The following is a 15,936-nucleotide window of genomic DNA, read 5'->3' as shown; positions in this document are numbered from 1 at the left end:
TCGATAATCTTTGTACTTTGTGTTTAGTGCTTATTAGCAAATGTTGTCATGATTGTGATGCATTTAACTCAAAGCAACGCTCACAGAGATGCTAGCATGGCTGCAAACGCTTCATTTTCTTGTACAATGGCACTTTCAATAACGTTCTAGTTTTTCTAAACTTTTTAAAATCAACAGATATTATCAAGTTTCGCTGTACGAGTAAAGCAGATGAGGTTATGTACACAGAAAATGAAATGGGTCAATTAATTTTAATATTACTATGAATATTAATGGTGCAGTGATTATAATTCATATCAAATATTGACAGCATCCTCTTTTCAGTAAACTAAAAAGAGGATTTCAGTGTTTGCTTCTGTCTGAAAATAAATAAATAAGTGAATTTCTAATCTTCTCTGAAGCATCTCTCCCTCCACTGCTCCAGCCCAGGTCACTTCTGGCTCCTTCTTAGCATGGGAAACAGGTAGCGGGACTGTAAACATGAGAGCTGAGGGTTCATTACGGAAGTGAAGAGGAGTCTGTCTCGCTGTCCTCACACTTAACTCCCCAGGTGTGAGAAAGGATAAGGGGGGGGGGGGGGGGGGGGGGGTAGGTGACATGGAGTCCTAAATAACAGCTTGTTTCAAGTACCAGAAAGGTCAAATCAAATTAACTTTCCCCCTTCCAGGACCTAACACATCTTCAGAGCAGACACAACTCATCTGTGGAGGCAGGCGGCTGTCAAGGTACTGCATCCAACAGCAGTATATTGGATTAATGGCCTTGGCGGGTTCCCCTGAGGTGTAGGAGGGAGAAAACCGTTGCCAAAACATTCTCCCCATTTTAGTTACATTACAGAGCTACATGGTGGCCAACACTTGCATTGATCTTTCATTTAAGTGTGTAACCTTACACTATAGCAATGCTGCGATATCGTGACTGATGCCCAAACTGCGATAATCATAATAGTGGATCATAAACATATAATGTAGGCGGATGTTTCCACATAAAAGTCACTCATCACAAGGATTTTTAATTTATCTTTTGCAAAGCACCCCCCTGTTGTCTGGGGGTAAATTAATACCGACTGCATTATTGTAATATAAATTCACTCCATGACAAGAGCAGCATGAAATTATATTTGATGTGATGTTATAAACGTTGATAGTCTCCCCTATGAGACTTTATAGTGATGTTGTTGTTGTGGTCCGCAGTGGTTGGCAATGTATGATGAACACTGGAAAAACAAACAGACCATCATTCCATTAAAGAAACAGTGAACAGTGGAACAAACTATATTTTGATGTCTTTGTTGTCAGTCTGAAGATGCTACAAGATTAACTAAATTGTTGGATGTCATCAGTACACAGATTACTTTAGGGCTTTAACGAAGCATTTTAATTATTGATTCATATGACTTTCTCAAGTAATGGATTACTCATTTGGTCTATAAAATAATGAAAATACTCAACTTTATATATATATATATATATATATATATATATATATTTACATGTCTTGGTTTTTCAGAATAACAGTCCAAAGGCCAGGGCAAAATATTCACATTATAGAAGCTGGCACCATTATTATTATTGTTCCAACTCTCCATAGCATACTCCTCCACATATGCCCGCTGCCACAAACACAAATAAAAAGTCTGACTGGGAACTTGTTTTAGAGAAGCGTAAATGAGTCAGACAGCTTGTAATCACGCTCACAAAACACAGAGCTGTCCAGGAGGAAGACTGAAAGTATAATCAAGTAATGTGGGACTTCCTCTTAATTACAACCACAGCTAATAAAGTCCAGCAGCATCTATTAGATGCTGTCAAGTTGCAGTACCAAATGATAGCCCTTGTAATCACTCTCTACCCCTATGGCCCACGCTTAATCATGAGGAGTGAGTCTCTCCATTAAATTTACATCCCACTAGAGGAATTGACCCCCGGCGGCACATTTCTACTTTCCAATTAAGGTTGTTTCAGAGCCACAAAGTGTGATGGGTAAAAGTTTAATTTGTGGTCCACATGTGCAGGCAGGCCTAGAGGCTGTGGTCCAGTATAGGACCCTGCACTCTGTGGAATGCGTGGGCAGCGATGCTTTAACTGAGACAATAATGATTCTGACCAGTACACGATGCAAAGGACAGTTTTAATGATCACTCACACAGCTACACACATTCGTACCTGGAAGCTGCCCGGTACAATGCGTTTGCCCAACCCAGTTTTATTCAGCTTGTCCGGGGATCAAACCTCCAACCCACCGGTCACAAGCCTCTCTAACTAACATCTTCCTGCAAACGGCAGCAAAATAGTTCACTTGGTTTTGAGGTTGCAGCACTGTGGTGGGCTGTGGTGATTCTATCGTTTGTCTGGTTTTACTTGTCAAATTATCCTTGAGAAGGCTACTTAACTCCTACTAACGCCAAGAACAAAGAAACTGGCCTTTGCACCCCAGCTGCTGGTTAAAGAGACGTTTCAGTCGGAGATAATTCATGCCCAACAGAGAAAGACATTTTATTTCTCTCCCATAAAGGGCGCTGGCTCCCTCTGTTGTCAAGCTACAGTATGACTATTTAATTTTTTACTAGGCAGGTGAATAGCCTAAATAACAACTTTAGTTAAAGTTTCGCATATATGTAATATATTGTTTAATAAATTAGGTTTTGATTTTGCACCTGCCCAGTGGTAAATTTAAATGCATTTTTTATATACAGAGTTGTCCGTGGTTCTAAAACAGAAAAGAAAGCCTCCCAGCTACTTTTTTCTGAAGCTGCTCCTCTTTAAACTGCACTTAGCTGTGCTTAACGGCAAATTGTTCTAAATTGCTGTAATTATGGTGTGCCATTTCCAAAAGCTCCTCTCCGCCACTCCACAATTATATGAGGGTATTACCTGAGCCTGGAAAGTGTGGGCATGGAGCTCTACCATATTTTGTAATGTTATTTTTCTTTCTTTCTATGAAATAGTCCTAATGTCATCCTCTTGGATGATGTATTTTGTTTCAGATATGACACGTAAGCCAAGTCATTTATACATACAGTCCCAAAATATGTAAAAAAAAAAGTATATTTTATTTAAATATTATGTAGCTGTGTTTTGACAGTAGTATGATCCAAATGAAAATGGAAATATGAGATAATCGTACATGCTGTCTTGAAGTAACATTATGCAGACTCTGCAGAGCCTCCATTGTGCCTGTAGGGGGCACTGTGACCACTTGTAATCTGACACAAAGACACCTGCTCCGGGTTTGGATGAAAAGTGACCAAGCAATCAAAAACCAGCACAGCAACGGAGCGGAAAGTGGTACAGCAGTAATGGCGATGACGTGACCCATATAAACACCTGTATAGTACACGTACATGAAAACAGACGTACACATTTAGACGCACACATCCATGCTGAAAGATTTTACATGAAAACAGCAATATACTACACACACACACACACACACACACACACATGGCGGCTCTTTGTGATCACGTCTCACTTTCTCTTCTCTCGTGTCTGTTCTAAGGACAGCATTAGAGCTCGGTCACACTGTGAGGCACTCGCTCACGTTTTTGATGTGTTGTTTTTTCAAAGGGCATCCTTCATAGTGAGGCTATAAAATGCTACAGTGAATTCAGAGTGACCTGAAAAAGCAACTCTCGTTAGCGGCCATGTATATTTGGTTTCCAAAAATAGACACTTGCCATAGAAAATAATTTGAGCTTTAAATAACTTAAAAACTGCGACAAAGGTGGGCCATTTTAGCTTGAATACAATTGGTATTATTTGTTTTAAAGGGGTTTCAGCTCAAGCACTTTGAAACGCAAGTTTTAAAGGAATATTCAACAGTTGGCAAAGTTCCAAAGACACTAAATCATTGTGTAACACTGAAGGTGGACTTGTAAAAAAATAAAAATGCATTTAAAAGATAAGATGGGTGTTGTTCTGGATTTTTCTTATCGTCAACAAATGCCATGAAAAGACCAACAATGTGTTTGACCGTCTCTTAATGCTTTCTAACCTTGTTTTGGACTGAAAACGGGTCTGACATGTATTTTCATTTTCTAGAAAGGCCAAATTATTTCCTAAATCAGCTGAGCAATGTTACTTTTTATCAAATGTTACACGAGTAAGTCTCCGCCACGGTTTAATACTTGTTTGGTTCTCTGGTATATACAGCAGCGGGGGTGGGATTTACTCAAAATAGCTACAATGCCCAGGTTTGTTGTAATAACGTTTTATTTAATGTTTTTTGACAAGGATAGAGGTCACTGGCACGGATAAGTAAGCTTTGGTTGCACAGACGATAATTGTCTGTAGCATCATTTCATTTTGTTTGGTTGTTGTTAAAAATATGTATAGATTATTTCCAGCCTTTCCCTTTAATTTGTCAGTGTGAGTAGATAAAAAATAATGACATTGTATTCATGATATATATATATATATATATATTGTCTGAGGCATACACAGGGATTAGTTTGAATGTATCACAGTATGAGGCAGCTTTCATGTACTGGTGCACTGCAGGTTATTTTACATCCAGGCAGTTTAATTAACACAAATAGCAATCGGCAACATGAATTTCAACAAGGCTCGGCTGAATTCATTTTCTTGCCTGAATTTATGATATACTTTTATTCATCCCTCGGGCGGGAAACGTTCTTTTCCTCCTTCCTAGTTTGGATGTGGCACTGGAAAGCCAGTATGTTACTGCTGATGAAAGGGTTGCAGAAGGAGTGAGGAGCTATTTATGCTGCTGAAGGATGCTTCAACACGTACGGCCACACCGGGGATTAAACCTCTAACATTCATCCTTAATCATTAAAGCATGCTAAACAACCAATGAGAAGAACATTATCTGAGCAGTTTAGGCACTGAATCCTGCTGTGGACGTTGGAAATAGAGAACCTGTTGCCACCTTTCATTCACTGCTCCTGCAAAAACAGCCTAACTGTCTCCCTGTCATGGGACCTTTTTAAATGAGGGATTCATCTTGGTTACAGACGGTGCCATGGAGACTGCTGACACGACAGTGAACATCCGGTGCACCAATGAGGCCGTCGAAAAACAGTAAAATAATACACCCGAGACTCCACACATCAATTATGCAGAGATTTGCTGATATGAATCATTTTTGCTTGATCATAATTGAGGTTGACAAACACTGGGCATAGGACTGCCTTTTGTGGTAAATAATTAAAAGCTAGGGAATAGGTTGAAACACCAGAAAAAAAAACACTAGTGGTTAAATACAGTTGGCAGTTGCAGCAGTAACAATATGAAAGAGGAGTGGTGTTTATTGACGGCGAATAGAAAGAAAAAATGAACCATGCCGTGTATCAAGCTTCAATCTGTCAGTTTTTGTCTTTGAAGTGTTCAGATTGTGTGCCGAGTCCAGTCGGGTCGCTTTCAACATGATCAAACTGGTTTCTGATCACTAGAGAGCCCATCTTTCCATCTACTTACAGCAGCAGGTGTTTCTAGGCCCTTCAAAAGGCCAGGAGCAGGTGTGTGTGTGCGTGTCAGTCGTAAAAAAATTCCCTCTTTCTCTCCTCCATCTCCACTTCTGCAGTCCAATCTCAAACAGTGAGAGCACCCAGGCAAAATGTGAGCCATCAGTGTTGGACAAAAATAGAACGTGATGCCCTTGCGTTCCCAAGGCTGTAAATGCACAGCTTTGTGATTTTCGCCCGTTAGGGTTTTATGGGAGAGCTATTTGTTCTTGGTAAGCTGGTGATGGAATTGGCAAAAATGAGGCAATTTTGTATTCCAATGAGGCTGCTTCCCATTATAGGGAAGTCTCCTCATTGTAAGTGTGGAGTAAACAACATGGGTGACAAATGTCACCTGAAATCATGCTCCATTCTCCACAGTAATTACCCAGAATTCACAGTGTGGAAAGGGATTGATGTTTGAGAATATTTGCACCACTTGTAAAATGAGCCTTTACAAGCTGAGAGCATAAAGACACTTACAAACTCTTTTTTACAGTAGACAGTGTGATGAACTCAATAACCTGTTTTAAACTAATTCATTCTACTAATATATTGGCAGTTAGTGGAGACAAAACATACTCAATACAAGCTTTTAAATGCTTGACACAATTTATAATCGTAAACAGTTCTGTCAGAGTGCTATCCTTTAAGCGTGGAGTGATTGTGCATAGTAAGTACTTGGGCAAATGGAGGCGTGTGCATTGGCTTGATTTGAATAAGCATTGTGATTAAGTGGTTGTTCTTTGCACGCAGTGGGCTGAGGGATGTGGACCAGTCAGCTCCCTGAGGGGGAGAGGAGGTTCAAGCTTTCCTGGCTCCTTCTGCACTCCCCCCATTGGCTGTCGGCTCTCATCCATGTCCACAGCCCCCTTAATTGCCTGATTTCCCTACCCCACGTTGAATGCTTTGTACACTAAGGGTTGGGAGTTATAATAATGACTTATAGTGACATGCATGGGGAAGACTCGCTCCCTTAGCTATCACAGCTCTCACAGGCTGACTGTAGCCCCATCACAGACCTTTTACGACTTAAATGAAATACTCATCTGTAGTACTTTCAGATGAAGCCAGTGCAAAATGAAGAGGGACTTTACTCTTCTTCTTCTTCAGCTGTATGAAGAAACTGGAAAACAGAACTTTGCACTAAAACAAACCTTACAGAAATGTTTCATTCTCTTCAAAACAGAGAGGTGAAAACCAAAGTCTCAACAGTAATTCATGTTTTAGGTGATGGAACAAACAGTCTGTACACATGACTGCTCTTGAACCATTTCAATAATCAATTCATTGTCTCTAAGTCAAGTGGAGATGAAACATTTAGTCAAGTCATTTATTCGTCAATCAGTAGCAACAAGTTTGATAACTGATCAATTGGTTTTTACTGATTATCAAATGTTTGCATGATGACATGCTTCACATGGTAGCATTACCACTGTAAGCAGTTTAGCATGCAGAGGTTAGCATTTAGCTCAAGTACCGCCTCATAGAGCTGCTAGCATGACTCTTAGCCTTGTTGGACAATGCAACATTTAAAGATGTCGCTTCAGGAAATGGTAACAGGCATTTTTCTCTATTATTTTATACACTAAACAACCAGCTAATCAAGGAAATAATTGGTAGATTCATTTATCATTAAATAAGTCTTTTATTTTCTTAATTGTAAATTAAATATCTTCACGTTTTGGACTGACTGTTTGGACTAAATTGGACTATTGGTTAGACAAAACAAGTAATTTGATGACCTTGGTCTTCGGGAAAATTATTTCCATTTTTACTGTACATATGAATTGCTCATTATTCCAACTCTGTATTCTTTAAAATAGAATCTATTGAATTATGAAAACCTAGATTGCAGTTTTACTTTTGTGTTATGTTTGCAAAGACAAAGTAAGTGGTATCTTGCTCAAAAAATGACAGAATCTTTCAAAGAGTAAATGAGAGAAGGAACACAAAATATCTTCTTAAGTCATGTTCTACTCATCTTCAGCACTTTGTAATGTGGTACGTCAAGACTTTAAAGCACTTTAGATCTACTGCAGTCAGGACACATGAGAGCGCGTCATCTGGGGAGTTTTCCGTGCTTGCACTTTGCTATTGTTCACTATTTATGAATCTCTACATGCGGTGAGAATAGTCGGATGCACTCGCTTATGGCTTTTTGATTCCAAAGGAAATCAACTGCTTATACTCTCACAGTCATTAGTGACATTCCTCCCAGCTCACCAATAATCTATGAGATGGAATGAGAGACTCCGCTAGACAACAACAGTGTGCTGTACACGTTCATCATTCACATCATTCTGAACAAGTACAATATTTAAAATCTGTGTAAAACTAGCTATTTCAATTGACCAAATCCTTCATTATGATTTGAACTTGTGAAACCGATCATCTGGTTGTACTCCAGATTTATATCTACGTTAATTAAACATCAATTCAACCAGCACATAAAAACAAACAAACCAAAAGAACTTGCCGGAAACATCAAAGTTGGAATGCACGCAGTCTTCAGTGAGGATCATTCCCCTTTGAATTTGAGTTTCACACAAAAGGGATCTTTTCAAACATTCACCAGTGATAATTCTCCTCATGCAAGAGACACCGGTTAGCTGGCCTGTCACAGCCTATCCATACTACAGAGGCAGTGTGAGGCTCTCTATCATCTAGAAATAGATTCATCCAGTCGTTCTTCTTTATTGTTGCCCTTCTGAGTCTCACCCTCTTCCTCTGACGGATCTGTTTAGACTTTGTGTGGCTCTCTAAAGAAGCAACTTCACACATTTACAGTAGCTTGTCTGTACGCGATCAGCATCTTATAAGGAAACAGATCCCCCACATCAAGAAATAGTTCCACTTTTTTGGGAGCCGCTTTCTTGCAGAGAGTTAGCTGTGAAGTTGAATACCGCTCTTATGTCTGTGTAGCAAACATGAAGATACCGCCAGCAGCCGGTTAGCTTAGCATTAGGACTGGAAACAGGTGAAAAAGCTAGTGTGTTCAAGAGTAACAAAATACACCTAGCTGCGTCTCTAAAGCTCACTAAGTAACATATCATGCTTTTTTTTCTCCCTTGCCTTTCACAAAGGAAAGCCCTGTCCTCATGAATTTCAAGAGTCACATGCTGAGCTGCAGTGGTGGCAGAAATGGTTTCTCTTCTCTTCTCCATGTCCCTACCTGCTTTTACCTTGAGATGGAAAGTGACTAAGACAAATAGGAGAGGTGAACAATGAGAGAGAGAGAGAGAGAGAGAGAGAGAGAGAGAGAGAGAGAGAGAGAGAGAGAGAGAGAGAGAGGATTAGACTTGAATAGATTTAGGAGTATGGATCAGGGGCGACTGTGGCGAAGTGGATAGCACTTTAATATGTTTCATCTACATTTTCGTTTACATAACGGATCTGTGGGAAATCATTCACACCTGAAAAAAAAAGCAAGCAGTCAACCAAGGAGAGCTGCTGAGGGGTAAAATATGTCTTCCTGTGGCCTTGTGCGTCTTTGCTACCAGCAAAGTCTTGTATCTGGACCGAATGTAATCCTGGCATGTAATATAGACTGTGTGCTGCCAACAAGACGCTCCCAGGACATCTAATGGACTTTTCGCTGTAGCCCACCGTTATAAAACTGAGTTTTTTATACCATTTCACATCTAAAATACACTCCAGAAAGCGAGCGGGGCTGTACACAGTTGGCATGTGCAGGAAGTGAGTAAAACAAAGTGATGCGTAAACAAGAATAGGGCCAAAACATTGTTGTTTGGCATACAGCAACATAAAAACAGTGTACAGTATTATACTATGTAATATCCCAGTGAGCAAGAGGCATTTAGAAAACAACTATGGTCACCGGCGAAAAGACGTTTAAAACTGGTTCAAAAGTGAATATTTCTCTTTAATCCTTGTTTAATTTACAGAAGTCCACCATCTGAAACCGGCTGCTAGATGGCTTTGACAACGTCATTTAAAGAATGAAAAGGAGATGTTGATATTGTTTGTACTGTCCTCAACCATGTATTTTGTATTTCAGTGTAGATGTATTTAAAGAACATTGTTCATGTTATATTTACATTGTTGCTTAATAAATACAAATGAATTGTTTCCTGTGTCACTTGGATTTCTTTGTCCTGTAAGTGGAAACTGTGGATGTGTTACTAAGACTACGTATGTAAATGCCAAAAAAATCTAACTAATTGACACTTCACAACTTGTGTGCCGATCTACTGTCTTTTGTTTTCTTGCTGCTGCTATAGTTCTCTAATCAAACAGCTCTGACTGTAATCGACGGACGAGTGTTGGATAGTGTTGATGATAGATTCTACAGCATCTCAGGCCTTGATGCAGTCAGCTGTCGGTCATGCACCAACACTGCATATTGCTCTGGGAATATGAGAGGGAATATCAATACGGTAGCTTAGTCTGTAATGGGATATGCAAATCTGGCAGAAAATGTAAAGGAAGCTTATATTTTCCTAAGGGCCTATATGTGAAAATGTAAGTGGCGAGGGGTAGAATTGCTCTGGCAAATAGAAGAGGCGCAGGGATATGACAGAGGTGCCGACTTTTTATAACTAGGTCAGTTGAAACGACACTTTTCTCCCAAACCAATGATACGACTACAGGCCTGAGATATGGATAGAGCCGACTTAGTGTCAAGATTGCAGTCTCATCTCTGTTTTAGACATTCGATTTCTGTCACATTTATGATGTTCTAACTGCTTTAAGCGGAACACAAAATGATGTTGAAGTCTCACACTTCTGCAAGATAAGTTAATAGCAGTTGACAAAAGGCTTGTGTTTGTGTATCAGTGCTTCAAGCTGCCATCAATACTCATCCTCTCCCATCAAGATGTCCACATAAGCCTCCTAATTGCTTGCACAACCCCATTTACACTTTGCCCTCCCTGCTCCCAAGCACCGCTCTCCTGTGGCCAACACAGTCAATGATGTGCTGTGTGTGTCCAAGAGCTGAAGGTAGGAGTCTTCACTTCATGACTTCTAATTATCAGCAGATAAAAGGAGCGAGGAGGAGAGAGGGATGACAGCAGGACAGGATTTGGCATTAAACTGGCAGGATTTTCCTTACAAGAAGAGCGAGCGCTGAGAACATAGAACTACAGCCATGATTCACTTAGCGTTATTGTCTTCAGGGTTAATTCTGAGAAACGCGAGCACGAATGATTTCAAGCTGAGGCAACCAGTTGTCTCGGTTATTACATAAGGTGTACAGATGCCCCCACAAGTTTATGCATGCAAAGTGTTTACCTCTCCACCAAGCACAGTGTCCCTGTGCAAGAAATAGCAAAGAAATATCCAACTCTGAACTAAGACGGTATGTTTTCCACAATACTGTTGTATACCCACTGAATTTGCGGTCTCATTTGCTCCTCTGCACGGTTATCTCGACCCCTTTGGATGACACTGAGATTAAAGACGAGCATCTGAAAGAGACAAGACTGGAGGTCTTTCTTCTTCAAAGTGGTGTAGCTGTTTCGCAGCTCCTGAAGTCCAGTGGGCACAAGCAGGACTTCAGGAGCAGGTGTCTGATGATCTATGCATCGTCCTCAATTATAGATGTGATGTTACGCAACAGAAGCTGCTTCTACTGTACTGGAGACGGTAAAAAAAAGCCTGAGCTCAGCGGAGCCTTGCTTGCACCACTTTGGCAGAACACTAGAAATGTTCAGCTCAAACAGTGTTTTTGAAACAATGGGGACATTATTCAAGGACCGGTTGGAGTCAGACATGGCTGTGATTTGGGAGCTACAGCTAATACAGTAACTGACAGTCAGCTTCTGACTGTTTTCTTTAATTCCAGGCCCAATTTGCTCGGTACATCACCGAATATATACTTGATTTGTTTTGAATTAGGATAAGCCCAAAAACATAAATGTTTCCTGCACTAAATGATGTGCTTGTTCCTTTCATTGCTGTTTTCCAGTCCCTTTGTGGTCGACTGAGACTGAGAGCTAGTTCAGTTCAGTATTCATACTCCTGCAGAGGCAATGACTCAGTTCCTTGGTAACGGTAAGACTCCACCGTTATCAAAGGATAATAGTGGACAAGGACTGTATGTCTGAACATGTCAGATGCTAGCACCATATGGTCATATAATCCATTTACATTAAATATTAAATATATCATGATGCTTGAGTCCTCCTGTCTGCATAATTAAAGGAGATTATTACAGAGATGCAACCCTGCAGGGTAATGAATTGTTTACCTAAACGCTCTACCGTTGTCTCCATTTCTTTTTGCTTTGTGAACATGTGCAAATGTGAGTTTACATACTGACTGTGTTTACATACAAAGATGATCTTGCACCCTTGACTGCACATCAGCCTACATGGCAAGACTCGCTGCTGTTCTGTGCGTGCATGTTCCCTTGGCTTGAATTATTGCAACAGATGCAGAGGAAGTCGATCAAGGATGGAGAGGTTCCACTTTCAGTCTAATAGACACCATGAACACAGAGAGCAAAAAGGATCAAACAAATGTTCTTATATTCACTGAATCAATGCACTTGTCTCTGTGTGGCTGTGACAAATCAACAACGAAAATGACAGTCCTGTTCTTTTATTATGCACCATTGGGTAAATACCGACAAGGCTATTTTTAAAGAGAACTTCACCCACTTATGATGTCATAGATCATCAGTCTGGGACTAGCTTCTATTTGACGTTGTGATTGACTACATTTCCCAGAGTGCCTTTTCCCACTGGGCTGTGGATTAGACTACGTGAGGAAAAAAGGTATGGGCGGTACCCTTCACTCACAATGCAACTTCTTCATTCTGGTTTATTGAGGCTTTTTTTGTTGATGGAGAAACTGGTGTGTTTTTACTTATTAATTGTTAGACACTGGTATAAATGCAGATTTAGAGAAAGGGCTCCTGTTCTTTGAGTTTCCAATCCTGCCGGTATACAAGCTGGATTTATCCGTAAACAGCTGGGTGTATCTGCATAACTATTCCCATCTCTCTCCTCAACTCAAGCTGAGTTGAAAGCTGTCATTATCGCAGTTGGCACATACCTTGCCCATCCCTTCCAGCTGTGCTGTTACTGCCAGCAGTGAATGTGTACATGCGTATACATAGGCTCTCTCCAACCTGCTCCACTGTTCCATCTCACCATCCTCAAACCCTGAGCTCAAAATAGAATGCAACCTCATTTCATGCCTCTTGAAGCTCTACATTTGCACCAGAGGGGACGCTACATTTGTGATAGATAGCACGAGTAAATTAGGAAAAGAACAGTCTGTTTGTCTGACAAGCGTTTCACTTCTAAGTGGAACTTCCCAAACCTAAAGGGACAACTTCCGAGGCAAAGGAAAGGCCTAAACCATTAACCAGTGTGATAACTGAAGGGAAAATAAATTCTAAAATAAGAACAAATAAATAAAATATAATGCCAAAAAACATTAAATTCAGAATTATTTAAAATGGTATCAGCTAAAACTGTGTCTTTTGTCCTGAAGGAATCGTCATGCAAAAGGGAAAGTGATGACACTCAGTTTAAAAATAAGTTTTTACTTTCCACTTTTCCTGCATGTGAATAGAGTTTCCTTGTATCGCTAAGTAGATGAACTGCAGCAGTGATATCAAATTCAATTTCTGCTCAGGCAAACTTATAATCTGTCTGCAAAGAGGTCATTCATTCCTATTTCAATAATCATGACATGAGTTGGTGTATTAGGATGACATTTTGTTTGAATTCAGCTGAAGTAATCCTCCAATAAATTAGATAATATGTCAGAATTTCTGCAGCACTGATTGTACCATTGCTCTGCCACTTTATGTCAAAGCTGACTAGTGAAAGTGTACGGGTCTTTGCTCTATGTTGCTACTTGATTGAACCTATAAGTACAAATCTTACACCATAGGTTTGCAGAAACAAAAGAATACTGAATCTTAAGTCAAAATCAGTGAAAAGTGTTATTTTTATGAATAATATATATTATCTCTCTCCAGTAACCTTTCTTCAGTAACCATTGACCTTTTCTTTGATGCAGACATCAATACCGCCAAATACGACCATTTGGAGTAAGTGTTTTTCTCTAGGTAGGGTCCATGTGATCATTTGTTGATCTGCACTGAGAATAGAATTGATTACTAGAATGTTTGTATTTTTGTGTTTATCAATCTAATGCAGTGGATAGAGAGGAGAGACATAGAGTCCCACCCAAACCGGAGGGAAAAACTATTAATTACTCTCCATTGACTTTATATTGTGTAACGGTGCCTCCTTTTCACTTTCGTCTGCTAGCAAACAGAAAAATGTCTAAAAGGGGCTGTTTGGTTGGATGCACAACCAACAGGGCCTTAAATGCCTTAAACATTCTCTCTAATGGCCATCAGGGGGCGACTCCTTTGTTGCAAAAATAAGTCAGATTGTAAAGAAGTCTATGAGAAGATGACCCTACTTCTCACTTGATTTATTACCTGTAACATTGTAAACATGGGTTTACGATCTCAATCGCTAGTTTCAGACCTTCTGCAAAATGGCATGTATTTCATTCAGTCAAATATGTTCCCATTTAGAGAAAAATAGACGATAAAGCAGGGTATGCTTTAGGGCGTGGCTACCATGTGATTGACAGGTCGCTACCACAGCATTGTCTGGTCTGGGAGTTGACCGGTTTTCGTCTTACAACTTTCAGTTTGTGAAAGTTGATTTTAACGTTTTGGTTGGCTAAGAATTCAGCATTTGGTTGTACTTAGCCTCACCCTCAACGCTGGTTGAAATAAAACAAGCTGGTGACGCCCAAAATGCCGAACTCGAGCCTTCAAAACTGTAGTCTTACAAACCAATGGGTGGCGTCACGGTGACTATTTCTATACAGTCTATGGTTGCGCTCTGTCTTTAAGTCTGAGACAAGAATCAAACAGGAGACATTACAGGTACATGGTATGCAGCCAGCTTAGCACATACATAGCTGGGTCCAAACATGCTCAATGCAGCCTGAATAAAGGGCTGTGGCATCCTGGGATAAAAGGGACAAACCTGCAGTATATTCCACAAGACATCAATTCTGCTTTGACTTTGCATCACTCAAGGGGAAGAGACTCCAGGGGAGATTTGATAGCAAGGGTTTCATGTTGCATTTGGCCCCGTTACACATGCAGTTATATGTTGAGAGGGCTATAACAGCATCCCACATGTTTGTGATGCCTGCAGTCTCATATTCAGACGACCTATTAAGTCACACAGCCAACTTTCATTCTCAGCCTGAGTCATGGCATACTACTCGCTCCACTTTCTTTTTCACTCTGCTTACTGCTGTGAAAAAGCACACATGGGCCAATTTGGAAAGGTTGTTGTTTAATGAAACAAACAGGCATCTGTTTGCACCGTACTGAGAAGTACTCAGCCTCCCACCTCTTTTGAAATTGGCTGACTTCAGCATCAGCCCTCCACTCTTCAGCCATTAGCCATTAGCTTTCTAGTTGCCAGTGCGTCCTGAGTACTCAGGTTGTGTGCCGGAGGAGGTTGTGGGTTGATTCTGTTCTCCAACTACTGTAGGGGGGTCCAGAATGAAATGACAACTGTGTGGATTTGGAAGATTTTAAGTTGACTTTACGTTTGATTTGCAAGGAACAGAAACAAAGCCGAATGAGCCAAACTTTTCCTGAAAGGCAAAATGAAACACAAATTAATGGCGAGGTAATAATCCCCATGACGGCCACGCACGCAGGAATATGTCTGAGGCAACGGTGCAACTCATCATGAAATCTTATGCTCTACTACTGCTGTCATCAAAATGCTGTTTCAGGGGAGAGACTACACTATATGACTAAAGTAGTGGCTGCTTTTTTTCCAGGGATTTATTTTCTCATCATCATCACTGTGTTGTGAAATTAAACCCACTAGTCATCTCATTTACCAAGAAGTGGACACTTCATAACTTCCATTAAATTTAATAAAAACACTCTAGCAAGCAACTTGCCATTTGTTTTTTCCACAACTAATCAAAATTAATTGAATCCATTGAACTAATAAGATGCTATTTGAAGGCCAACTATACTTTCATGAAAAACTTCTTAATATGTATAACGTATATTACATCAAATTTCAATAAATATGAATCTCTCTACTTCTAACAAGAATAGATATCTTTCCATCTTTAGTCATCCCTGTATTTAATCAGGCCTTTGTCGAATGACCCACTGTACTATCCTTAGCCTTGTCACAGCACCAGTAGTTACGAAAGTAGTAAAGAGAAATTCAGATCTGAACAGCAGCTGTCTTGTGAAGTCTGCAGTTTTCAGATGTTAGGTATAGGCTTATGAATTTTAAAGTAGCCTTGCAGCTGTTTAATATTGCAGTCTCTCATATGAAATTTACTAAATGTTCCACCAGCTACCAACTAATGCTCATCAACCAGCAAAATCCCACTGAGTAACAGACAAATGCACAGAAGACTGACAGTTAAGACTGCGGTTTGTCCCGACACCACCACAGCATGATGAAGACACAGAGCAA

The 15,936-nt window shown here is 40.2% G+C and overlaps 1 protein-coding gene across 1 annotated transcript in view; it reads right to left on the bottom strand.

The window, feature by feature from the left end:
• slc35f3b (solute carrier family 35 member F3b) overlaps positions 1-15,936 on the bottom strand; it is a gene marked incomplete at both ends in the record, with an annotated part of 44,233 nt that overhangs the window by 25,691 nt on the left and 2,606 nt on the right. The gene's annotated exons all lie outside the window — the stretch shown is intronic.

Source organism: Pholis gunnellus (genome assembly GCF_910591455.1).
Source record: "Pholis gunnellus genome assembly, chromosome: 11".
Taxonomy (NCBI): Eukaryota; Metazoa; Chordata; class Actinopteri; order Perciformes; family Pholidae; genus Pholis; species Pholis gunnellus.
This window is presented reverse-complemented; position numbering and strand designations above follow the sequence as displayed.